General features: G+C 40.6%; 1 protein-coding gene and 1 pseudogene across 2 annotated transcripts in view; one reads left to right on the top strand and one right to left on the bottom strand.

Annotated features, from left to right (window-relative positions):
* LOC120533538 overlaps nt 1–9,881 on the bottom strand; it is a 21,087-nt pseudogene extending 11,206 nt beyond the window's left edge.
* A 95-nt stretch (nt 9,882–9,976) lies between these two features.
* Nucleotides 9,977–27,500, top strand: part of LOC120533531 (zinc finger protein 501-like) — a 41,816-nt gene continuing 24,292 nt past the window's right edge. The window contains exon 1 of one of the 2 annotated variants that reach the window (XM_039760465.1): nt 9,977–10,097. The gene's annotated coding sequence lies outside the window, so the exon portion shown is untranslated. Of the gene's footprint in view, nt 10,098–15,135; nt 15,558–27,500 lie in introns of those variants that run through there. The other variant, XM_039760466.1, reaches the window with a different exon arrangement.

Here is a 27,500-nt window from a genome sequence, read left to right on the forward strand (position 1 = left end):
AGAAAAGGAAACATTTTAATAATAACGTAACATGATTGACATTGTCATGAGTGTTGCTGTCATATATATGCCTGCCTAAATAAGTCACCCTCGCTTTGCTCTTACTTTATTTACCGTTCATTTAATCATGGCTAGTGGCGGAAAAATTATAAAATGGAAGGACCAAAACAATTATTGATGGCGAATCGATTATTCATAAAGCTTGAATTGGTGATGTTTTTCTGTGTTAACCTCATATTTTTCAGACTTCTTCTCAAACTAAGGTGGTGCGAGGGTAAAATGAATCGGGATGCGCTGATCAATGTAATCGTGTGTACCAGGAAATCATGCATTGACAAAAGCTCCCCTTTGCTTGTAATGCAAAGTGTGATTAAATGCATTATTTTTAACGCGTTATGGAGCACATGCATCAAAGCTTCTCAGCTGTGCTTGTGCTAAGAAAAGGAAAGATTTTAAAAATAACGTAACACGATTGTCAATGTGACCTTTTGTAAGTAGTGCCTGGAGGATTCAGTGTGGAGAAACTCGAGAGACAGCGTGTATATTAACTTGTGGATTTTTCTGTGAGTATTTGGTGCAGTCTGACGAAGTTGCTTCGAAAGACGGCATTAGCCGAGCTCAGCTCAGAGCGAAATGAGATGAATGGGAGGGAGATGATGACGTGACTCCCCACCCGCCTTAACTGTCAATCCCCACAAACACAGTCTCGAATTTGCATAAGCACACCCCTTCACCTACAATTTTAACTTAGTTACAAAGTGATCAAAACTCTCGTTTATATCCTGCGTCCTCTCATTAAACTTGTATCCCGCATTACCTGTGGGCATGTGAAACGCCAGCGTAGCCTGTCTATGAACTTAATTTAAAGTTTAGGTTTACACCTTGCTTTCTTTCGAGGCAGCAACACTCATGAATATGGTAGTATATGTCACTTCGCCGCTTCTTATTGTTTTAGCTGCCTTCTCAATTATATAATGCATGTTTTCTTAAGCGCTTTTGGAGGTCTTCCTGGTTTTCTACGCACGCGTTGACAATCAGTTCACGTGATTACGTGGGGCGTGATGATGTCACACGAAACTCCGCCCCCCGTCATTCCAGCTCAACTCCATTACAGTTAATGGAGAAAAATACCTTCCAGTTATGACCATTAGGTAGAATTTCAAAATGAAACCTGCCCAACTTTTGTAAGTAAGCTGTAAGGAATGAGCCTGCCAAATTTCAGCCTTCTACCTACACGGGAAGTTGGAGAATTAGTGATGAGTCAGTGAGTGAGTGAGTGAGTGAGTGAGTGAGGGCTTTGCCTTTTATTAGTATATATATATATACATATATATATATATATATATATATATATATATATACTAGCAAAATACCAGCGCTTGCGAGAAGTAGTGTGTTAAAGAAGCAATGAAAAGAAAAGGAAACATTTTGAAAATAGCGTAACATGATTGTCAATGTAATTGTTTTGTCACTGTTGTGAGTGATGAGTGTTGTCATATATATATATATATATATATATATATATATATATATATATACACACACACACACAAACATATATATATACATATATATACATATACATATATACACATACATATACATACACACATACATACATACACATATATACATATACATACATATCTACATATATACACACACAGCTATTTCAGTATCAGTGCAATACACTGCTTGTTAAAACGGATAACTCCCGCTCTTACGTGCAAGTCTGCGTGGATATTATGAACTATCGTATTTGTTCAAGTTCTATTTAAATTTTAAATAGAAGGAATTTTTATTTAGTCGACAGAAATATCTTTGGTAGGAATGGTAAAACAGACAGGAATATTATTCCTGAATAAATCAACTCAAACCTTAAACAACTTATAATATTTTGCTCTCCATAAAAATATATCCTGTCTAAATTATACAAGTTAGAAATAAAGTAAACATTAAAAGAACAAACATTCAAATTTCTTTACTCTTATGTAATTTTATATAAAAATAAACTTAGATTTTAAATATCCCAAAAGATTTTGCTCTCCATAAAAATATATCCTGTCAAAATTATACAAATTCAAATATGAACATGCTGCATAACAAAACCTGGAAATATAAATAAAATGTGTTCCTTTCAGCAATAACAAATCAAATCATTCAGTTGTCTTTGCTCATATGTCATTTTAGAGCTGGACGCCTGGCATCTTTTTGGCACAAGTTCGTTTCTGTTTGGTGTGAGGTTCTGTGTTGTGGAGATTCTCAGGATGGATTGCAGGTGCTCATCAGTGAGGCGACTCCTGTGTGCTGTTTTGTTAGTCTTTATCACTGAGAAGAGCTTCTCACACAGATATGTGCTACCAAACATGCACAAGGTTCGAGCCGCATGTAGACGGACTTTTTGTTCTTCAAAGTCACCAAAGCGCCGTGCAAACTCAGTCGCTCAGTTTATCAGCAAAGTGCGATTTGGGAACACCGTAGTGACGACTTGGTTTAACATTACTTGGCAACAGGGAAAGTGGGGCAAATTGCACTGGTGCATTTGTGTCTCCCATAAAAGCAGCTTCACTTGAAATCACTTTGTGATTGTGCACGGGTAAAAACGTCCGCTGAAGTGTCAGATTCTTATTTAATTCTTCTGCTTTCTGTATCTTCTGCATTGCATTCAGGTTACCCTGATGTTTTGTCTCATAGTGCCGTCTTAGATTAAATTCTGTAATTACAGCCACATTAGCTCCACAAATGAGACACACGGGTTCAGTAAACATATACTCAGCCTCCCATCGGTTTTAAAGGCTCTATTTTCAGAATCAACTTTTCTCTTCAGCATCGTGTGAGCTAGCCGCAATAACTTGCAGCATCATAAGCTAGACTTGATTAACGGTAAGTGTTGGCAAGGCAGCTGAAGCGCTGCATTATGGGATCTGTAGTTTATTGTGTTACCAGCGCTTCATATACCGGGCCATTAATAACAATAATACAGTATATAAAATGATCTCGGGGCGGATATAATTACGCCGGGCGGATGTGGCCCGCTGCCCTTGAGTTTGACACATATGGACTAAATAGAACTTGAAAAGATATATTTTTCAAATGTGATCGCGCAATTCAGATAGAGTTGACCGCACTACAGCCTGCATGCCTCAATAAGTCATCCTCCCTCGCTCTTACTTTTTACCGTTCATCTAATGAATACACTGAGTATGGCTTTACCAAAACAATCATTGATGGCGAATAAAGTATCCATTATTATGTAGTATGTAGATATATATATATATATATATATATATATATATACCCAGCGTAGCTGAGAAGTAGTGTGTTAAAAAGCTAGAAAAGAAAAGGGAACATTTTAAAAATAGCGTAACATGACTGTCAATATACAGTATTTGTTTTGTGAGTGTTACTGAGTGTTGCTGTCATCAAGGATTTGATTATCATTATTTCTTTCAATCAGGTTCGTATTTGTAGGATGTGTTGTGTTCAAGTTACATTCCGTGTTTGTCAATCGTTGTAAAGATGACAGGTTTCATTCATCGATTCGTTTCTTACTGCATCAATAAACAGCTCGTCTTCTTCTTTATCTGAGACCTGACACACTGCATGCACGGGTTTTTTACACTGTCTTCCTTTAGCGGGACATTGACTTTTCCAACGTGTGCTTTGTTTCCGCAGTAGTTGGATTTATGAATATGCTTGTATGTATCAGGCGCTTCATATTTTTGCTGCCTTTTCAATTGTGTAATTCGGTTTTGTTCAGCTCTTTGGAACTGTTGCTTTTATCTGTGCACTCGCGCCAGTTCACGTGAGCCACTCGGTGTACATGCATCGAAGGTTCCCAGCTGTGCTGGTGCCATCTCGTGCTATGTCCATGGCTGTATTTAATGTTACCTTAGTCCTGGCACTTAAAACTCTCTCTCGCAGTTTACTGAGTTTGTGTCAAACACCACCCTGACCATCTCATCTTCCTCTCCATAAGCACAGTCCTTCACCCGTGAATATTTACCCGTGGCAGTTTGCTATTGGATTGCCGCTGACGGACGGCCTTATATGGGCAGGCACTAAATTACAAGCGCCAGCGCAGCCTGTCTATGAACTTAATTTAAAGTGTAGGTTTACATCTTGCTTTGTTTACGAAGTAGCAGAACTCATGAATATGGTTGTATATGTCACTCGCTCGCTTCTTATTGTTTCCCTGCCTTCTCAATTATATAATGCATGTTTCCTTCAGCGCTTTTTTGAGGTCTTCCTGGTTTTCTATGTACTGCGTGATTACGGGAGGCGTGATGATGTCACGAAACTCCGCCCCGGCGTTGAAGCTCATCTCCATTACAGTAAATGGAGAAAAACTGCTTCCAGTTATGACCATTACGCATAGAATTTCGATATAAAACCTGCCCAACTTTTGTAAGGAAGCTATAAGGAATGAACCTGCCAAATTTCAGCCTTCCACCCACACGGGAAGTTGGAGAATTAGTGATGAGTCAGTGAGTGAGTCAGTGAGTGAGTGAGTGAGTGAGTGAGTGAGGGCTTTGCCTTTTATTAGTATAGATTTAAGCCAACAATCCATTTTGGGCCTGTGCATGCTGAAGCCTCCTGTTGAGTTTGGAATCAGGCTGCCTGGGTTGAGACCTGTCTAAAGATAGGCTAGTGAAGGTTCTAAGGCCTCATTTATAAAGCTTGCATACACATAAAACTGGACTCGAAACATGCATATACAACCTCCCATACAAATGTAATTTACAAATAAACTCGACAGGGGAACAAACATATTTACAGTAACTCTGACCCATATATACACAACATTTCAGAGAAACTGGGAAATGATGACATTCTTAATCAAGGAGGAAAAGGCAGCCAAACCAACTAAATGACAACTCGCAAGAATAATTCAGTTCACCAAGCCGTTTTTATAATGTGCGTTGATATGACAAACATGACAACTCAGAAATTAGAGCTATGATGTACATACTATATTTTAGTTCCCATTAAGAAAGCCAACGATACGTATTTGCACTGAAGAAATTCTACTTTGTCATCACTTTATATCTGCTAGTTGAGGTCACTTCTCAGGGAACTGGCAGGCACCTCAACAGTATCTCAGCCAAGCTTCACTCTATTGTGACTGCTGTGCTGGAAGCCATTAACTGACTGCTGCACTACACCTTATTTTTTGTACAGTGTAGGTATACACACATAACACAAGAAATGTTTTGCCAACACAAAAAGTCAATCTGCAGCTGTGTCCAGCTCTCCTAACACAACTGGAACACTTTACTGCACTCATATTGCAAAACGTACACCTAGCAAGATTTAAGCTGCTTATGTTAACCATAAGCAGTGACATTCCATTAATACAAAAGTCATCCAAGATGTGGCTGACAAATGTCACGTCTAAAGGGCCTCACTCAAACCACGATTCATTTATTTTGAGACAAAGTAGCTTTGACAGACGTGATGTTGCTTTACATGGTGAATTATGTGTTGGTAAAGTAACCTGCTGAACTCTCAGTGTTTCATATGACCTGACCTATTCATTATAACAGCAATCATGTGATTACATGTGTCAGGTGACAGTGGCTTCCTGCACAGATGGTTTTGCCCTAAACCTTTCCTGAACCCCGGAGCACAGAGGAGAGGAACTGTAACTACATATGTGATCATGTGATCTTTCACTCTCAGATGAAAAGCAAAGCCAGATATTCTTAAATGCAGGTGGTAGGGTCTCAAAGTGTCAGGAGGAAGAGGCTGATCTACCAGCCAATGAAGTTCTGCAGCATCCTGACTGCATAAAGAGGTGACAGATTAGCAAGGTCCATAGGTGAATATTTTCAGGGTGGCAATTAAAGGAGTGTTCATATATACATATTTAAAAAGTGACCATGACTTATTAAAAAGTAAATTTGTAGTAATGTGCATACATCTGATCACAAATCTGATTATGTTCTGAGCGTACACATTTTCCGTTTTTTATTTTGCGCTCAATTCCAAACAAGGTTTTATAAATGTCACCTCTAGTCTGGTGTGTGGGTCTATTGAATGCCTGAATCTCCATGTCAGCATGTGTGTGCCCACATTTCACAGTGGGTTGGAAGTAAAAGATCACTGCACACCATTGCTATCACCTCATTGTAGAATCACAGTTTAGGGCTTTTTTGCTTCTGCAGGACCAGGACAGGATGCCATCATCAATGTAGCACTGAATTAGAAATTGTTACAAAGAAATCTGATAGGAGATGTTATGATAGTGAAAGCTTGAGAGAAGTAAGGTAATGAAAAAGACAATCAGCTGAAACAAAAGAAGAAGTCAACAAGAGAAAGGCTTAAACAGAAGAAAGCTGGTGTTCCAGACCGGCCAATCAAAATGAAGAGTTTGGGAGTCGTTAGCTTTACCTGAAGTCAGCTGATCAATAAAGGAATCCCTGAGACATCAAGGAACTAAACCTTTGGAAATGAGGAATAGACAAGAAATTAAACCCTGAGTAGCATCTGCAGGGAATGTTTGTTGAAGGTCATTGCAGCTAAAGGAGGATCAGAAAGTTTCTAAAGACAGAGGGTCACAAACTTGACTGTTCCCATGTTTAAACAATGTTTTCAGGAATGACAAGGGTCTCATTGTTTTTATTAGTTTAAAACGACCGTGTTTGTCTGTTTTAGGGCTTAATTGAAGATCAGACCACAGAATTAGGAGGAATTATTGCAGAAATAAAAGAAATTCCAATGAGTTCACAAACTTTTTTTTTTTTTGGCCAAAGACAGTCTTAGAGTGTTTTGATAATGTTACAAACAATAATGGAAGATGTGCAGATACCTAAACCTGTAAAATGTAGAGAAATTTCTGTGTTTAACATAATTTGAACGTTTGCCTAAGTTTCTTTAAAAAAAAACACAAGACAGCACTTTCAGGCCCATAACCCTGACCCTAAAATGTACACCGAGTGTTATTTTTCACTTACTTGTTTCAGATGACGTCTTAGGTGGTGGTTGACCTTCCTCAGTTGTAGAAGATAAAACGTCTTCAAACCCCTTTGTGTCAGACTGTAATGATTCATATTGTACACCGACAGAAGACTCAGGTGATGAAGAGTATCTGCTATGAGAAGAGACTAACCCGGTCACTGCTCCATCTTGATCTCCATAATGAAGGTCATCTTCCTTGACACTCTCCATACTCCTACAGCTGTCCATCTCAGTGCTGATACACTCTTCCTCATCCTCCTCTTTAAGACTCACTGACCCCAGCTCACTGTCCTCTTCCTTAATGTCCAGACTCTCCTGTTTAGGGTGGACAGTCTCCCAATCACAGTCCTCCTCCTTAACATTTATGATCCTTAATTTTATGATATTCAGGTCAGCCTCACACGTCTCCTCTTTCAGATCCATTTAAACGTTACAGTAAGCGGCAGATTTTTCTCTCTCTGTGGAAAAAAAAAGGAATCGATTACATTAATACTGCATCATTCAGATCTAAAGACATTTGAGTTTTATAACATCCTGTTACTTGAAGCTGATGTCAAGTCAGACAGTAACTCATCACTGTTCATGTCATATTAGCTGTAAAATGAGTTTGGGAAAGAAAGAAGGGTCAAACAGGCTAGAAAAAGGAGGAGGCCATCTTGCACAGTTCTGTGTCAACTTTGATTGAATATTCAAAACTGTTAAGGTCCTGGAATTTTGTTAATAGTTAATGTTAAGGGATGTTTATACAAGTTAGGCCTCAGGATTATTTTAAAAAACAGGGGCATATAAAGGAGGAACTCAAAATCGCTGATCAACTTATCTAATGTGACATTGCCCCAACCTTGCAAAATCCAAAACCACTATTTAAGTCACAGCATTCATTTACATAATCTTAGCGAGATGGAGGCAGTTGGCGGTGTGTCCCTATAAAGACGGCCGCAAAATGCAAGACACCCAATGTCTGACTTCAACTAGTCTGTGACTCGCTAAGATAAATTTAAACAGGTTTGATTTTGTTTTTACTCTTAGGGGCAGACTGTGTGTACAGGAGAGCAGACAACCAGTGAATGTTTCCCTGAAGTAGAAGGCATAGAATTAAGTGAAGAGGAATAAGAAACTGCAGGTTTTGAACCAAACAAAAATAAGAGATGCTCCTCTTTCTGTAGTTTTGTGTTTCAAATAACAAAACAAAATGACAAAAAAATAAAATAAAGGAAGATGATTGCTGCTGAAGAGCTACAGCTGTTACCCCTTTGTACATTACAAGCGTCATCAGCAGCATGCTATTGGCTGTTATTGGTTGAGCACGACTCTGCTGAATGGTTGGCACAATTGTTTAAATTAACGTGGTCAGGTGATAAGATCAGCGACTGTGGTTGGCAAATCTGATATGCTGCAGGACAAAAATGTTCAAAACAACTTTGTCATTATCAACAACTTTGAAACAAGTTTCAAGTTTATCAGCTTCATCTTGTTTAAGAACACTATACACATCACAAATATTTTAGCAATTAACACATTAATAAACTATTAAACTGCAGCATCACCCAGTATTTTGAGATTAGCATGGTGGAAGCCTTGTGTGTCGCAGTCTTTCTTAACGCTCCACCCTGGTTGATAAGTTTGCTATTGGCAACCCTAAAAGGGGGGTCCAGAGTAACAGTAGTTCATTATTGACCTTCATGAATATTCTAATTAAATGAAAGTGGGTCTTGGCCAGAAGAGGGATTCCAGTCCTAACAGTGGTGTTCACCTAACAGTGGGGTGACCCACACAGCCTGGTTGGGTCTCTATGATAAGTCACATGTATAAGTAGCCAAATGGACATTAACTTCCACCTCACCACCGTGGTCCAGTGCAAAACAAACACAAATAGAAGTTGTTCGGGTACAGAAAGAAAACCAGAGTACCTGTACAAGGCAGGAGCCAACTATAGACCATCATAGGGTACACTCACATTCAAGTCCATGACCACACCAAGACAAGTTAGATTTGCCAGGCCACTAAACCTGAGCATCTTTAGAGAAGTGAACAAAATAAGAATAAAAGAGCAGACATGGAAACTGAATAGAGACTTAAAAACAGGCTGAGACTCAAATTCATGCTGACAGAACTGTGAGGCAGTAACACAAACCACAAATCTCTACTAACTTCTCCAATACTCACTAACAGACATTACTGGATTGGCTTTAGCACTGAAACATGACAGTTTGTCATATTTCATACAGGGGGAAAAAGTCACACATTTAAGTGTCCATTCAAGCAATGCATGTAAATGTCTGCATTGGGTTAAGCAGGTTTGAGGCCGTGTGTGTAAATACAGATACTGTTGTTCACAGCTCGTATTCTCTAAGACTCTTCTCCACGGTCATGGACTCCAGTTCGGTTTTCACTTTTACTTATCGGACTCCTCGCTATTCTTTTAAAGGCCGGCCGCTCACCACCTTCGCGACGGTCTTTGAACTGGACACCGCGGAGGAACAAAAGAGAAACAAAGGCAGAAATCAAACCGCCGTACGCGTGGAATGGCCGTCTCTCCGATGTCTGCGATTTGAGAAGGAATCGACAAAAGGAACAGATGGAGAGGAATGGACAGGCGCCAGCGATGTGACTGAGTGGTACGAATTAAAATTTGTGAGTCAGTCACGTGAAGTGAACCGCAGATACCAATGAAAAGAAACAGCACGCGGGTGGCCACAGGAGAATTCACTCGAGCAAAGTTCAGCGAGGGGTTAAAGAACACGACTCTCCGTCAAATCGCGCGCGGCGATTCTAATGAAGCGAATGAAAACTCACACATCCATAAAGTGCATCTCCAAAATCAATAGCACTTACTGTCTGCCTCTTAGCGATGGGATTGTTTCTGAACTCGTTCACACTTTTGCCTCACTCAGCAATAGTCCTGTGTCCGTAGCGTTTCACAAAGCGAGACAGTAGCTGTCGCGTTAGATGACGTCATCATGCGGCCAGCATAGGTGGAGAACCTATGGCGCAGATATCAATGACATCATTACGCTAGCGTGCCTCAAAATCACGTAACGGGCACCTTTGAAACAAGCCTCGAAGCGGTGCTTCGAAAGCTCGACACAGTGTTGAAACTTCAGTATCGAGCGGTCAATCACTACCCCACGGGACAGGTACGTACTTGCGCCATATACGAGAAGAAGGGGACGGGGCTGGCCAGTCAGTCGTCAGAGGCCATCATCGAAGTGCCCGCTCTGCTCTTCACATCCCCATGTTTAACTTTTTTTTAATGTCCGCACACTCCGCCCTGCTGCTTATTTCTACTTCGTGATTGTCCGCTGGCCGGCTTTCTTAAAAATTGAAGCTCGCTGCTGATCGGGGTGTCTTTAATCCGCGGTGCCTTCTTTGGGCATGAAACTTCGTTAGTGAAAGAATGTAAAATACCCCACCCACCATCCCGTGTCTCTTTGTTTTGCTAGCCGGTCGGTGGTGCCTGCGGACCCCGTTATGTGCTCTGTCAATTCACGTAAAATTTCGGTAAGAATTTGGAGAGAAGCGCGAGGCAACCGTTGATTTGTTACACACACGAAATAAAATCAATGATGAGATGTAATTGTTGACATGAATGTAAATATGCTCTCATTTGTAGACTTTGTATAAATATATGTAAATAACTTTTTGGTGGTGACCAAAAGGTGGCAGTAGTGAGCTAAGTTTAATAAAGTTTTTCAAGAGTTTTTGTATACCTGAGACTGAACGCTTCCCGTGTGTGTTTCATTCCTCCAGGATTATATATATATTCGGTCTAGTATTATTACTTTACACGCCAGAACTGCTGTGGCATTAGTTTCTGCTAACAGGTTATGCGCCCAGAGTATTTCTTTTACTCGCCGAAAGAAACATCGCAACGTACCGCGTGTCCGGTGAGAGTTTGTGTGATATACTAGAACCATGAGTAGACGGGTCGCCGAGTCAAGTAGTCGATGGTCTCGGCTAATTTTTGATGGAGATGAAAAGAACTATGAGCTGTGGGAGACAACATTTTTCAGCCATCTTCGGTTGCAAGGTCTAAAAGATACAATTTTAAAAGAGCCCGCAGCCGACGAAGACGATGCCGAGGAGAAAAATGCGGAGGCATATGCAGAATTAATCCAGTTCCTCGATGATAAGAGTTTATCGCTGGTGATGCGTGAAGCAGCGGACGATGGACGAAAAGCGTTAAAGGTTCTGAGAGACTATTATGCAGGTAAAGGAAAGCCACGTGTAATTCGCCTGTACACAGAACTGACCTCGCTCCGAAAGTTAAGTAGCGAAAGTGTGACTGATTATGTCATACGTGCGGAGACGGCCGTCACGGCATTAAGAAATGCAGGCGAATCATTGAGCGATGGACTATTAGTAGCAATGGTTTTAAAGGGACTGCCAGAAACATTCAAACCATTCGCGATCCATATTACGCAAAGTGAAGTGACAATTCCTTTTGCGGAATTTAAAACTAAATTACGGAGTTAAGAAGACACTGAAAAGATGCGCGCCACAATGTCTGACGACAACGTGATGAAAGCGCGAATGCAACCAAGTGCGAAACCGGCTTCGGTGAGTACGAGTGACCGGGGAACCGAGAGTACGGATATAGTGTGTTTCAAATGTGGTCTAAAAGGTCACAAGGCAAAACCATGTCAGCGCAAACAATGGTGGAGCTGGTGTAAAAACTCCACACACCGAGACGGAAACAGCGACGCGACAACGTGAGACAAGTTTCAGAGGAGATGAGCGGCAAGGAATATGCATTCTGAATGAGCGACAGAAGCGCGGGGGTCCAACCAAGACACATGAATATGACTGGTCTGATGGTCGATACCGGGGCAACCTCACATATCGTCACGGATATAACACGTTCGACGATAGTTTCCAAGCCGAGACGCACTGTGTAGAGCTGGCCAATGGCACGAGGTGCCATGGAGTCGCGGAGCGCAGAGGTGATGCAGAGCTCTGTTTGATGGACAGCGCCACACCACGACGTTGAGACAGGCGTTGTACATCCCCTCCTACCCGCAGGATATCTTTTCTGTGAAAGCAGCTACTTCCAACGGAGCAACTATTATCTTTAAGCAAGGAAAAGACATCCTCCAACACAGAGACAGTGCAAAATTCCACATTCATGAGCATAATAGACCACACTATTTACAAACAGTAAATGATAAATGTGATGATCAATGTAAGGGCTGTCATGACATGCAGACATGGCATGATATTTTGGGGCATTGTAATTATGATGATATTCAGAAATTGCAGGGAGTTGTTAATGGTATGACAATCAAAGGTAAACCAGACAAATCAGTACTTCACTGTGAGGTGTGTATCCAGGGAAAATTTGTCCAGACACATAACAGGGAGCCAGATGTAAGAGCCAAAACAGCTCTTGAGTTGGTGCACACCGACCTTGCTGGACCAATAGACCCAGAGTCTAGAGATGGGTACAGATTTGCATTATCGTTCACTGACGATTTTTCCAGTATGATTTTTGTGTACTTTTTGAGAAATAAGAGTGACACAACATCTGCAACAGAAAACTTTCTTGCTGATACTGCCCCATATGGGCACATTAAATGCCTTAGATCAGACAACGGCACAGAATTCACAGGGAAGAATTACCGGGCACTACTCAGCAAAAGTAGGGTTAGACATGAGACCTCAGCTCCATACTCTCCCCATCAGAATGGTACTGCTGAGAGGAATTGGTGGACATTGTTTGACATGGCAAGGTGTATGCTGATAGAGAGTGAATTACCAAAAGATTTGTGGACATATGCAGTACAGACGGCAGCTGTAATAAGAAACGGATGTTTCAACAGGCGTACAGAACAAACACCTTAATTTATGCTGACAGGAAGGCGCCCTGACCTCTCTAGGATGCAAAAGTTTGGGTCAGTTTGTTATGCCTATAAACAGGACAAGAGAAAGCTTGATTCAAAATGTGAGAAGGGAATGTTTGTTGGATACGACAAAAATAGTCCGCCTTACATGGTTTACTATCCTGAAAATGGGAAGGTGCAGAAGCACAGTTTAGTAAAATTCGTGACTAAGACTATTCTAGAGCGGGAAACTCAGACTGACATTGATGATTTGGAAATGTCGAACAGAGTTAGCAAGACCAGGCAAAACACTGGTGTGAGTTCTGGGCACGTCCAGGATCAGGTTCCAGTAGATAGTCCTGAGGCAACAGACCAAACACAGACAGATGATGCTGTTAGTGAGTCCAAGCAATACCCCTCCCGAGTAAGAAAGAGACCTGCTTATTTAAATGATTATGTATTGGGAGAAGAGTGTGATGACCAAGTTCTGTCTAACATTGATTTCTGCTGCTACAGAGTGATGTGTAATGTACCCCTCTCATTCAGGGAAGCTGTTCATTCACCAAACTCAAAGGAGTGGTGTAATGCAATGGATGAAGAAATGCAATCCCTGAAAGATAATGACACATTTACCCTAACCAGCTTACCTGAGGGTAAGAAAGCAGTGGGGGGGTAGATGGGTGTATACAGTTAAGAAAGACGTTGATGGGTCTGACAAATTCAAAGCACGATTTGTGGCCAAGGCATATAGTCAAAAAATGGGAATTGACTACGAGGAGACGTTCTCTCCTACTGTCAATATAACCAGCATCAGAGTGCTAATGCAGAAAGCAGTACAGGAAAACCTAATCTTACATTAGATGGATGTAAAAACTGCTTATTTACATGCACCAATAGATTGTGAGATCTACATTGAACAGCCAGTTATGAGGTCAAATGTGGCACAAATATGAAGCTGGTGTATAAATTGAAAAAGTCATTGTATGGACTAAAACAATCGGGCAGAAATTGGAACAAAATGTTGCATGAGTATCTGACTGAGAACGGGTTTGTGCAGAACCCGGCTGATCATTGTGTTTATACAAAGGAAACAGGAATTGAGAAAGTGATCATGATTGTGTGGGTGGATGACTTGATTATTGCTGCCAGTGATGAAAACGCATTGAATGTAGTAAAGGAAATGCTCACTGAAAAATTTTAAATGAAAGACATGGGTAAGCTGAAACATTTTGTTGGTATTGATTTTGAGCAAGACAATGGATGTGTGAAAATGTCACAAAAGAGGTATGTGGAAAAAATCTTGGAAAGATTTGATATGCAACACTGTAAGCCAAGAATGACACCCTGTGATGCAGGATGTCAGGAAATACAGAGAGGCTGTAGGCAGCCTTATCTACCTCACTACATGTACAAGACCTGATCTCAGTTTTATTGTTAGTAAACTGTCTCAGTACTTTACTAAGCCAACAGAGGAACAGTGGTGTACAGTTAAACATGTACTGAGATATTTAAAAGGCACATCTGAGAAAGAACTGTGTTACAGGAAATGTGACGATGATAAACTGAGACTATATGCATACAGTGATGCGGACTGGGCGGCTGATGTAGTCGACAGGCGCAGTACGACTGGTTTTTGCGTGAGTCTTAATGAGAATGGTCCTTTGATTTTGTGGAGAACCAAAAGGCAACAAACTGTTGCACTGTCCACTTTTGAGGTAGAATATATGGCTTTAGCTGCAACTGCACAGGAATGCCTGTACCTAATGCAGCTATTAGAAGGCATTGATGAGCACCAGAATGAACCACCTATAATACAGTATATGAGGACAACCAGGGTGCGATTGCACTGACAAAGAATCCTGTGAGCAGACAGAGATGCAAACATGTGGACATAAAATATCATTTTGTTAGGTCTTCATTGAATGATGAAAAAATATGTTTGGTCTATTGCCCAACAGAACAAATGGTGGCAGATGTATTGACAAAGCCTGTGACAACATTTAAGTTGATTAAATTTGCCTCATTTATGTTTGGAGATTAAAGGTACACAGAAGATTGTACTTGATGTAAATACAAGTTAATTTTTCTTTTCTGATGATGGTCACGATATGAGAGCAAGTGGGGGTGTTGACATGAATGTAAATATGCTCTCATTTGTAGGCTTTGTATAAATATATGTAAATGACTTTTTGGTGGTGACCAAAGGGTGGCAGTCGTGAGCTAAGTTTGTTAATAAAGTTTTTCAAGAGTTTTTGTATACCTGAGACTGAACGCTTTCCGTGTGTTTCATTCCTCCAGAATTATATATATATATATATATATATATATATATTCAGTCTAGTATTATTACTTTACACGCCAGAACTGCTGTGGCATTAGTTTCTGCTAACAGGTTATGGGCCCAGAGTATTTGTTTTACTCGCCGAAAGAAACATCGCAACGTACCGCGTGTCCGGTGAGAGTTTGTGTGATATACTAGAACCATGAGTAGACGGGTCGCCGAGTCAAGTAGTCGATGGTCTCGGCTAATTTTTGATGGAGATGAAAAGAACTATGAGCTGTGGGAGACAACATTTTTCAGCCATCTTCGGTTGCAAGGTCTAAAAGATACAATTTTAAAAGAGCCCGCAGCCGACGAAGACGATGCCGAGGAGAAAAATGCGGAGGCATATGCAGAATTAATCCAGTTCCTCGATGATAAGAGTTTATCGCTGGTGATGCGTGAAGCAGCGGACGACTGACGAAAAACGTTAAAGATTCTGAGAGACTATTATGCAGGTAAAGGAAAGCCACGTGTAATTCGCCTGTACACAGAACACAGAGTTTTTGTATACCTGAGACTGAACGCTAACCGTGTGTTTCATTCCTCCAGAATTATATATATATATATATATATATATATATATATATATATATATATATATATATATATATATATTCGGTCTAGTATTATTACTTTACACGCCAGAACTGCTGTGGCATTAGTTTCTGCTAACAGTAATGTTCATCAAAATACTGAGCAACCTAAAACATGACGTGGCTCTCGACTATGCAAATAAAATTCGATCACAAGGATGTCATTTCTGGTTAACTGGGTTGTTCTTTCATATTTCATATTATTGACTAATGGTGAAAAGTCAGCGTTATTTCTCAGTTGTATCCGGCTGCTGATCGAAGATTCAGCCGTCCACCCTGTCGCTACCCGATCTGCATGCCAGCCGGATTCGTGCAATTGTATCCAGCTGCAGGTCGCAGACCCGGCCTTCCGCGCCTCCTGCCTTTCACACCACGCCCCCCGAGCATTCGCGTCCGTCCTCTGTCACATCGCTTTAGTTGAAAAACTAGTAACGTTGGAAAATATGGAGGAATGTTTCGGACAAAATTAAATAAATAAAAGTACTGTGAAATGTGAGCATAAATAAATAAATGTTATGAAATAAGAGCCTAAATAATTAAATGTGTCACGAAATATGTTTTTCGTTGCTTATTTATTTATTTCATTTTGTCCGTAACATTCCTGCAAACCGTCATGAAATACGACTTGAAATAAAACTGTCGCCTTGTGATCGTCTTCTCCGATACACCATATAGATCTGCAATCTGTCGTACTTTTAAACCGCATAACAGAAGGTGTTCTATTGACTCAGCTGGAATGTCAAAGGATGGACGTCCAGAGCAGGGAACTGCATCACCTGAACTGGAGTGTAGTAGAGTCCGTTCTACTTGTTCTTCGATAATTTCAAAAATAGTTTAATCTAAACCGGAATCTAAAAGGGTCGCCAACATTGTAATTTCTTCCGATAAATCTTCAATTCACTCTCTGAAATACGTAATATCTTCGGCAGAATCCATTTCATCGGCAGTAGTAAGCATTTTTCTAATTAATTCTTGTGCTATCGATTCACCAATCAGTAACTAGAGGGCGTGTTAGAGCCCACCCTCTCAACTTTGACGAGTGAAAGTGACAGTTTTATTTCAAGCCGTATTTCATGACGGTTTGCAGGAATGTTAAGAACAAAATGAAATATAAATAAGCAACGAAAAACATATTTCGTGGCACATTTATTTATGCTCTCATTTCATGACAAATTTATTTATTAAGGCTTCATTTCATGATACATTTATTTATGCTCACATTTCACAATACTTTTTATTTGTTTATTTATTTATTTAATTTTGTCCGAAATAGTCCTCCATACTAAAAGACGATATTAATACGACTTCCCGCAATCACGAGGCAAGAATCAGAGTTTCTCTTTATGGTATTACCCTCGTATTTACTTTTAGAAACAAAAAAAAAAAAAAAACAGTTTTATAATTTGAGTCAGGATTCGATACAGTTAAAAGAAAGAGGACATAACACCACATTTTTAGATTAAGGAAACACCATTCTAAATATGAATGTGGTTGCTCTAACTGCTATTATTGTGAATTCTATCATACAAAATATTTGAAATTATTTTTATGGTACTTTTGTACTAAACGGCATGTCTGACATTATTTCTGGAACCTCGTTCAATAAAGGAAAATTCCGTTAATGACATTAATTTATTATATTACAAAATAAATGGTGATTAATAACACAACAAAGCAATCAACAGACATGTAAGAGGTCTAAACTTTCGAGTTCTCAGTAAAAGAAACTTTTGAAATTGTTTTTATTGAACACTTTTTTAAATGATCCAGCTTATTATACAGTTCATGGGTACCTTCATTTCCATTGTCTGTCTTGAATTGTGTTTTCTTAATTTTGTTCTACGCTGCTGCTATAATGTTAATACATTTCAAGTGGAGTTATTAAACTTTCAAACGTTTACCTGGTTTTTAATTTTAATGCATAATTATTCTCCGTGGTACTCAAACTTATAAGTATGTACTTCTCAAAAAAAGTGAAGCAAATCTCTTAAATTGCTTAATAGATATTACAGTATATTGTTTGTTTTTCTAAAGAAATTAAAAAATTTTGCATTATTGAAACTTGCACTTCCATAAACCGTCTTTATTTATTTTGGAACTGAACTAACAAATTTTAAACTTTAAAAATGTTTTGTTTGGGTCGATGCAATAATTACAAATCCATGTTTTAGTGATTTTAAATCCTTTAATTGCCATATACCATTTCTTGTATTAGGAATTTGTCATTTGTTGCATACCCCGACTTACTCTCCAAACGGAGATATACTTTTTTGTAAATAAGATAACTGTTATTGGGTCATCGGCCTCACTGCCTGCTCAGATTCATCTCTTCCCACAGTGTGTTCAGCTGTCTTTGACCACTTTGTGCCTGCGTGTCTCATCGTCTCTGTTGTTTGATTTGGTGCAATGCCTGAATCCTACAAATTGCCCCCCGAACAGCAGTGTCCCCTCTCGATTAGTTCAGGCGTTTTTGATTCTGTCAGACCAAGTATTATTACCTTGATAAATGTTAGCTTAATTCCTGGTTGTGTTCCTGCTGCCTTGAAACACGCTGTGGTGGAGAAACATATTATAAAAAACAAAATTAGGACCCTCTACTGTGTCAAGTTTCAAGCCAAAGTCTAAACTGCCTTTTTTATCTAAAGTCCTAGAAAAAGTTGTCCTAACTCAAACATTTCTGGATGAAAATAGTATTCTAGAAAAATTTCAATCCAGATACAGATGTTCTTACAGCACTGAAACATCCTTGTTAAAGGTTAACAGTGACCTCTTCCCAATTACTGATGCTGGTGATTCTGCTATTCTTGTACTGCTAGATCTTACCTCAGCTTTTGATGCCGTGGATCTTATGATTCTTATATCCTGCCTTGAACAGTTTGTAGTCATCCAAGGTAATGCCTTAAAATGGTTTAAATCTTATCTAAGAAATAGGAGCGTTTCTACTCATTTGGGTGAGTTCTCATCCTCTATAGCTCCTCTTACTTGTGGGTTCCATCCTTGGACCAGTTCTCTTTTTGATAGGCATGTTACCTTTAGGCCCCATTGTTAACAAGTATGGCTTCTCTATACTGATGACCCTTAAATATATTTGCCACTAAAATCAAAGCGAGAAAATACAGACCCTCCATGCGTGCTTGAATGACATTAAAACCTGGATGGCAATGAATCTTTTTAAACTAAATGACAATAAAACTGTGATCATGGTGTCCAAAAGTTACGAAAGTTTGAGTGTCCCTGGTGTTGCTCTTGGACCCCTTGCCGTATATCATAAAGCTTCAGTTAGCCCAGGTGTGATCTATGGCAGCTCATTCAAACTCGACAAACAGATAAATTGTGAGGTTAAATGAAGCTTTTACCAGCTGAGACTTTAAGGTAAAGACTTTTCTTTCTTTCAGTGATCTTGAAAAGGCCATCCAAGCTTTTACAACATCTCATTTGGACTATTGCTGTTCTTTGTATGTAGGTGTTGGTCAGGCCCTGTTACGACACCTACAACTATTCCACAACGTTGCTGTTCGCTTATTGAAGGCTCTCGTAAGTGTGGCCATATTTCACCAATACTGACCTCGCTTCATTGTCTTCTGGTCCATTTCAGAATTGATTTTAAAATTCTATTTCTTGTTTTTAAATGTTTAAATGGATCAGCCCCATCTTGCCTCTCAGAACCTCTTCACTTGTATGTGCCAACAAGAGCCCTGCGGTCTACCAGCCCGATGCTCTTAGTTGTGCTGAGGTCAAGGCTGAAGCAAAGGAGGAATCGGGTGTTTGCAGTGGCTGCTGCTTTTCTCTGGAATGGCTCACTTATTATATTAGGTTTGCTCCAACACCGGCCATTTTTAAGTCACCATTAAAGTCTTATTTCTTCATGCTGCCATTTGACCCTGCAAGAGGTCGACATTGTTTGTATATGTTGGCTCATGTACATTCATGATTAGAAATATGTATGTATGGGTATTTTGAGTTTCTTTTATGTAATGGTTGGTTATTCTTGCAGTTTTGTGCTGGGTACATACGGTATATTTGAACTGCTTCTTTTCTGGCTGCTGTTGTAAATGTGCTTTAAAAATAAAAATTGCCTTGCCCTTCTTTATAAAACATTATTTTAATACATAATACTAAGAAGTGCAGATCTGAGACGTTGGTTTGCAACATTTATCACAAAATTGTTAAAGCATATATAAAATATAGAACAAGAGTTGTAGGTTGTAATTGAACAATGAGGGACATGTATGTTTGTTACATTTTCTCACAAAACATAGTCATTTTCCTTTTTCCTCTCGCGTTATCTAAAAGCAGATGCAAGTCTTCCATATGTGAAAAAAATATGTCTAAAGACATATTCTTTCTCTTCTTCTCAAAATTCAAATAGCAAATCAAATTTCTGAAGGGCCTCCTCAATGTCGTCTTTCTCCATTGACCGTAATGAAGGGAGTGAGATGTGCTGCCTGAACACAGAAATGTTCTCAGCACACCAATTCTCTGCCTCGGTAAGATGCTGTGTTGCTGTAATACATTTTATTAAAAAAAAGAAAGAGAAAATTCTTTAAATGGTCATCATAAAGCTTATAGCTTTTTCCTCCATATTTACAAGGAATGTAAGGAAAGTAAAAAAAAATTAATGTGTGGTATATTTATAATACATTATTAACATTACTGCTTTCGATCACAGATTCTACAAGTCTTCAATGTTTCTTACAATACACTATTATTAACACAGCACACAAAGCATTTCTAATGTTTTAAGGCCTTTAAGAATTGTACGTGTTTGTCAGAAGATGTAAGACAGGCTTTTGGGCTTTGACGTCTACTGGTTAATGATTAACAGTCGGCATCTGAGCCGAAACACGAAGTCTTTTTATACATTTTATTCACTACACCATAGGCATTGTAAGCCAACATCAACAAAATGTAATTCATCTTTCTTATGAAAGTTTATAAAACAAGGTGTCTGAACCTGCACATCGGTGTCCTGTGCTGGATGCTGGAGAAGGGAGGCTGACGTTTCTTCAAAATGTAAAGATCTGAAACCTGCACATCGCAGTGCTATGGAACAGAATAGCAAGACATTTTTTTCATTTCAGATGTAGTGCAAGTCTTTACTCTGTCTTCTCATTAATGGCTCAATAAAGTCTAAACCTGACAACAGAGAAAATGATACCACTTTGGCTTTGGTCACGTGTGCTTTGTGCTGACGTGTGCTTTGCCAACGCTAATCTGTTGAGAGTTGTTGGTTTGTTCTGTGGTGGGAGATTTAAATAAAAAAAAATACATTTTGCTCTTAAAAACTTGGGTTTTGGTTGCCGCTAAGGAACCGTGTGGGAATTTTTAAAGCTTTTTTTCCCTTTAGAAGGGTTTTTTTTTTTTTGCTTTTTTTTCGCCCGCACAAGAGCAAAAGTAGCTGGGTGTTTGGAAGTGCGCTTGGAAAGATTATTTGTACTTGTACTTGTTCTTTTTCTAGTTGTCTGTATTTGAATTAGCATCGAGGCGGCAGGGTAGAAAGCAGCAGTAACTGATATCGGCATTTGTAAATAAATAACCGCGTCGTCGTAGCAGCGATTCCTTAGTTTATAGGAAAAGAAAAAAAGGCCGCGGCTGACTTCAAAGCAGTAAAAGGTGGAAACTCAGTAGAGCGCAGGTAAGCAGCCAGCGTGAAGACATCGATCAGGCACAAGGAGCAGTAGGAGCAAATAAGGTAGTAAAGTTTTATTTGTTTATTTTAGATTAAACAGTCCTTAGCGGTCCAGAGGTAGAACAGTTAAGTGGGCGACAGCGTTATTTGTTCATTAATACGGGGGAATACAAACAGTGCGAGTGAAGAGCTTATAAGTAAGAAGAGCGCAAAGCTAGAAGAGACAGAGAAAAGTAAAGTTAACCTCATAGAAAGGGAAACAGCAGGCAGCTGAGAGGGAGAACAGGACAGGAGCTTAAGGGGAAAAGGTGTAAAATATCTGGAGCAGATATTAGTGTTACCATTTAAGTTAAGGAGCAGATGAAAGAAGAAGAAATTTATGTTAAGGCAGCTTAGTAATCCCAAGTCAAATTTTAATAATGAGGCCAGTGCAATGCAAGTCCTATGTTGGACTTTTTAGATGATGGTTTGGAAGAGCCAGTTGTCTATGAGGGCTACATCTGCAAGAGATGCCAGCTGATCCAGCACCTCAAGCTCAGGGTTGCTGAACTGGAGGAGGAGTTGGCTGACCTGCGTTGTAATAGAGAATTGGCGGACTTGGCCCAGGTGTCCTTTAGATAGATAGATAGATAGATAGATAGATACTTTATTAATCCCAAGGGGAAATTCACATAATCCAGCAGCAGTATACTGATACAAAGAAACAATATTAAATTAAATAGTAATAAAAATGAAAAGAATTAAAATAAAATTAATGTTCGCATTTACTCCCCCGGGTGGAATTGAAGAGTCGCATAGTGTGGGGAGGAACGATCTCCAGTCTGTCAGTGGAGCAGAACAGTGACAAAAGTCTGTCACTGAAGCTACTCCTCTGCCTGGAGATGACACTGTTCAGTGGATGCAGTGGATTCTTCATAATTGACAGGAGTTTGCTTAATGCCCGTCGCTCTGCCACAGATGTTAAACTGTCCAACTTTAATCCTACAATGGAGCCTGCCTTCTTAACAAGTTTGTCCAGGCGTGAGGCATCTTTCATCTTAATGCTGCCACCCCAGCACACCACCATGTAGAAGAGGGCACTTGCCACAACCGTCTGGTAGAACATCTGCAGCATCTTACTGCAGATATTGAAGGATGCCAACCTTCTCAGAAAGTATAGTCTGCTCTGAGCTTTCTTACATAGAGCATCAGTATTGGCAGTCCAGTCCAATTTGTCATCCAGCTGCACTCCCAGATATTTATAGGTCTGCACCCTCTGCACACAGTCACCTCTGATGATCACAGGGTCCATGAGGGGCCTGGGCCTCCTAAAATCCACCACCAGCTCCTTGGTCTTGCTGGTGTTAAGGTGTAAGTGGTTTGAGTCACACCATTTAACAAAGTCTTTGATTACTTTCTATACTCCTCCTCCTGCCCACTCCTGATGCAGCCCACAATAGCAGTGTCATCAGCGAACTTTTGCATGTGGCAGGACTCGAGTCATATTGGAAGTCTGATGTATATAGATTGAACAGGACCGGAGAAAGTACAGTCCCCTGCGTGCCCCTGTATTGCTGCACACAATGTCAGACCTGCAGTTCCCAAGGCGCACATATTGAGGTCTGTCTGTAAGATAGTCCACAATCCATGCCACAAGGTGTGAATCTACTCCCATCTCAGTCAGCTTGTCTCTAAGGAGCAGAGGTTGGATGGTGTTGAAGGCGCTAGAGAAGTCCAAAACATAATTCTTACAGCACCACTGCCTCTGTCCAGGTGGGAGAGGGATCGATGAAGCATATAGATGATGGCATCCTCCGCTCCCACCTTCTCCTGGTATGCGAACTGCAGAGGGTCGAGGTGTGACGGACCTGTGGCCTCAGGTGGTGAAGCAGCAGCCTCCATGGTCTTCATCAGATGTGACATCAGAGCAACAGGCGGAAGTCATTCAGCTCACTAGGACGTGATACCTTTGGGACAGGAGTGATACAAGATGTTTTCCAAAGCCTGGGACTCCCCTGTTCCAGGCTCAGGTTGAAGATGCGCTGTAGAGGACTCCCCAGTTCCAACGCACAGGCCTTCAGCAATCGTGGCGATACACCATCTGGACCGCTGCTTTGCTGGCACAAAGTCTTTTCAGCTCTCTGCTCACCTGGGCTGCTGTAATTGTGGGTGGGGATGTCTCACCTATGCTGGTATCAGCAGAAGGATGGTTGGAGGATGCAGTACTCCGAGGTGAGAGTGGGTTACTGTGATCAAACCTATTAAAGAAGTTGTTCATTTGGTTTGCTCTCTCCACGTCTGTCTCGATGGCGGCACCCCGCTTCGAGCTGCAGCCAGTGATAATCTTCATCCCATCCCATACTTCCTTCATACTGTTGTTCTGCAACTTCTGCTCCAGCTTTCTCCTGTACTGCTCTTTCGCCGCCCTGAGCTGGACTCGGAGTTCCTTCTGCACGCACTTCAGCTCATGCTTATCACCACCTTTAAAAGCCCTTTTCTTCTGGTTCAAAAGGGCCCTTGATGTCACTTGTAATCCATGGCTTGTTGTTAGCATAGCAGCATACTGTTCTTACTGGAACTACAATGTCCATACAGAAGTTGATGTAATCAGTTGTGCATTCAACAGCCTCTTCAATGTTCTCACTATGTGATCTCAGCAATATATCCCAGTCTGTAGTTCCAAAGCAGTCTCTCAGAGCCTGCTCTGCCTCAGGGGACCACTTCCTGAATGAGCGTGTGGTTGTAGGTAGCTCTCACTCTTGGTTTGTATTGAGGCTGAAGCAGAACCAGGTTATGATCTGCTTTCCCAAGTGCAGGCAGCAGGGTGGCGCTGTATGCGTCTTTAACGTTTGCATATAGTAGGTCAATAGTCCTGTTTCCCCGAGTGTTACAATCCACATACTGGGAGAAGGCAGGTAATGTTTTATCCAGCGTTACATGGTTAAAGTCTCCAGCGATTAGCACAAGTGCCTCAGGGTGCTGCGTTTGTAACTTAGCAACTGCGGAATGGATGATGTCACTCGCCATCTCCGCGTTCGCTTGAGGGGGGATGTAAACAATAACAGCAATCACGTGTCCAAACTCTCTGGGCAAGTAATAGGGCGCAGACTTACGGCCAACAGTTCGATGTCCCTGCAGCAAGTGGAGATTTTAGAGAGATAGTGTGCACCCCTAAGGTGGCGCGGGAGGAGATTCCAGACCAGACAAGTAGGAATAGGTGGGTCACGGTCACAAGGCGTAAGGTAAAGGGTGCACAATGTCCGGCATCAACCCCAGAATTAGAAGTGTCTAACGTTATCATGTCCTGGGAGCTGGACGGTGACTCTGATAATTCTGAGGTGGTAGGCAGGGTTGAGGAGCCCCAACGGGCCACCTCAAAATGAGTTCCCAAAATGAGAGAGGTAGTGATAGTTGGGGACTCAATCATTAGGGGATTGAAGCGCAGGTGTGCTCCAGAGAGAGAGTCTCGCACAGTGTGTTGCCTTCCGGGAGCACAGGTGGGAGACCTCCCTGGAAGGGTGGATAGGCTCTTGGCCAGAGCGGGGGTGGATCCAGTTGTCATTGTCCACGTTGGAACAAATGACATACATAAGGGTAGTCTGTCAGTTCTGCGATCCAAATTCAAAGAGTTAGGTACCAAGCTGAGGAGCAGAACTGACAAGGTAGTCTTCTCCGAAGTTCTGCCTGTGCCACGCCAGTCCAGGTAAGATTGAGGAGATTAGAAGGCTTAACGTGGCTCAAATCTTGGTGCAGGGTAGAAGGGTATAGGTTTATGGGGCATTGGGACTCCTTTTGGAACAGATGGGACCTGTTCGCCGTGGACGGGTTACATCTGAACCGGAGGGGCACCAATGTATTGGGGAGGCGTATGTGTAGGCTAGTCGAGGATTGTTTAAACTAGGGAATGGGGGGGCAGGGAGTTTAGGACAGGCCAGATTTAGATCTATACATGGAAGAACAAACAATGGTGTAGAAATAAAAATGCATAGTAATGTAAATTTTAAGCAAACACGTAAGATAGAAGGATTAACACATTAAAAATAGCTTGCCTTAATGCTAGAAGTATCAAAAATAAGGTAAGTGAGTTGGAGTTGTATGTAGCAGAGCATAATTATGATATTATAGCAATAACGGAAACCTGGCTAAATAACAAAGATGGGGATGAGTGTAACATAGAGGGATACACATTTTTAGGAAGGATAGACAGAACAGAAAAGGAGGTGGGGTTGCTGTTTATGCCAAACAGGAATTAAATGTAAGTCATCTTCAGTTGGATGATGAGCCCCATCTTAGTGAGGACATGTGGCTTCGCCTGGAAAATATTAGGGAAAAGGTCTCATTTTAGGAGTGTGTTATAGACCACCCAATTCAGACAGTAATTTCAACACACATCTTTTAGTAATATCAAAAGGCAAGTTTACAGGGGATATTATAGTCATGGGGACTTTAATTATCCAAATATTAACTGGGATAACCTTACAGATGGAGGAGCACAAGAGCAGGAGTTTTAGAAGTAATCAGCGACTGTTTTTAACACAGCATGTTAAAGCACCAACAAGGGGTGAAGCCTGTCTGGATTTAGTATTCTGTAATAATCAGGATAGAATTGAGGGTGTAGAGGTGATTGAACCACTAGGGTCAAGTGACCATAATGTAATACAATTCTCAGTATTTTGTAAGAGTACAGATGCAAAGACTAAAATTGTTAAGTTGAACTTTAGTAGGGCTAATTTTGAGCAGATGCGACAAAGTCTAAGTAGGATAGACTGGGATAAGCTTTTAAATGTGGAGACAGTCGAGGAGCAGTGGAACAGGTTTAAAATGTTTTACATGTAATGCAGGACAGATACATACCTAAATTTGGAAGTAATAGGAAACTAAAAAACTCCACGATGGATTAATAAAGATTTAAAAAGAAGTTGCAAAGGAAAAACTGCTGTATAAGGCATATAAGACTAATGACTGCAAAGAGAACGAGCGTATGAGAACATGAGGGCAACCATTAAGAAGGATATCAGAGAGGCTAAAAGACAGTTGGAGAGGAATATAGCAGATAAGGCGAAAGAAGACCCCAAGAGATTCTTTCAGTATTTTAGTAGTAAAAGAACAGTTAAGGAGGAGGTCAAGTTCATCAGGAATAGTAAAGGGAATTAAAAGATACAGACAATGAAATAGCAGATGCCCTAAACTTACATTTTTCTGAGGTGTTTACAAGTGAGCAAGTGGATAACCTGCCAGAGGTAAACACAACTACTAAGGAGGTACTGAGGGATTTGGAAATTGTAGAGGGAGAAGTGCTGCTCAGATTAAATAAGATGAAATCAAACAAATCACCAGGCCCAGATAATATTTATCCTCGTGTTCTTAAGGAGGCTAGTGAGTACATATATAAACCCTTGACACATATTTTTAGGAAGTCACTGTGCACTGGAGAGATTCCAAAGGACTGGAAAATGGCAAATATCATCCCATTATATAAAAAGGGTGACAGGGCAGATCCAAGCAACTATAGGCCAGTAAGCTTAACAAGCATCACAGGAAAATTAATGGAAGGAATTATTAAGGATAAGATTGAGCAACACATGACAAGGACAGGAGTTATTCTGAACAGTCAGCATGGGTTCAGAAGAGGGAGGTCGTGTTTTACTAACATGTTGGAATTCTATGAGGAGGCAACAAAAGGATACGATCAAAGTGGAGCTTATGATATTATTTATCTGGACTTTCAGAAAGCATTTGATAAGGTGCCACATGAGAGGTTGGGCATCAAGTTAAAAGAAGTGGGAATTCAGGGTGATGTTTTTAGATGGGTGCAGAATTGGCTCAGACACAGGAAGCAGAGGGTGATGGTGCGAGGAACCTCATCAGAACTGGCGATGTTAAGAGTGGTGTTCCACAGGGGTCAGTGCTAGGGCCGCTGCTATTTTTAATATATATAAATGATTTAGATAGGAATATAAGTAACAAGCTGGTTAAGTTTGCAGATGATACCAAGATAGGTGGATTAGCAGATAATTTGGAATCCGTTATATCATTACAGAAGGACTTGGATAGCATACAGGCTTGGGCAGATTTGTGGCAGATGAAATTTAATGTCAGTAAATGTAAAGTATTACACATAGGAAGTAAAAATATTAGGTTTGAATACACAATGGGTGGTCGGAAAATCGAGAGTACACCTTATGAGAAGGATTTAG

Source organism: Polypterus senegalus, chromosome 8, assembly GCF_016835505.1.
Source record: "Polypterus senegalus isolate Bchr_013 chromosome 8, ASM1683550v1, whole genome shotgun sequence".
Classification (NCBI taxonomy): domain Eukaryota; kingdom Metazoa; phylum Chordata; class Cladistia; order Polypteriformes; family Polypteridae; genus Polypterus; species Polypterus senegalus.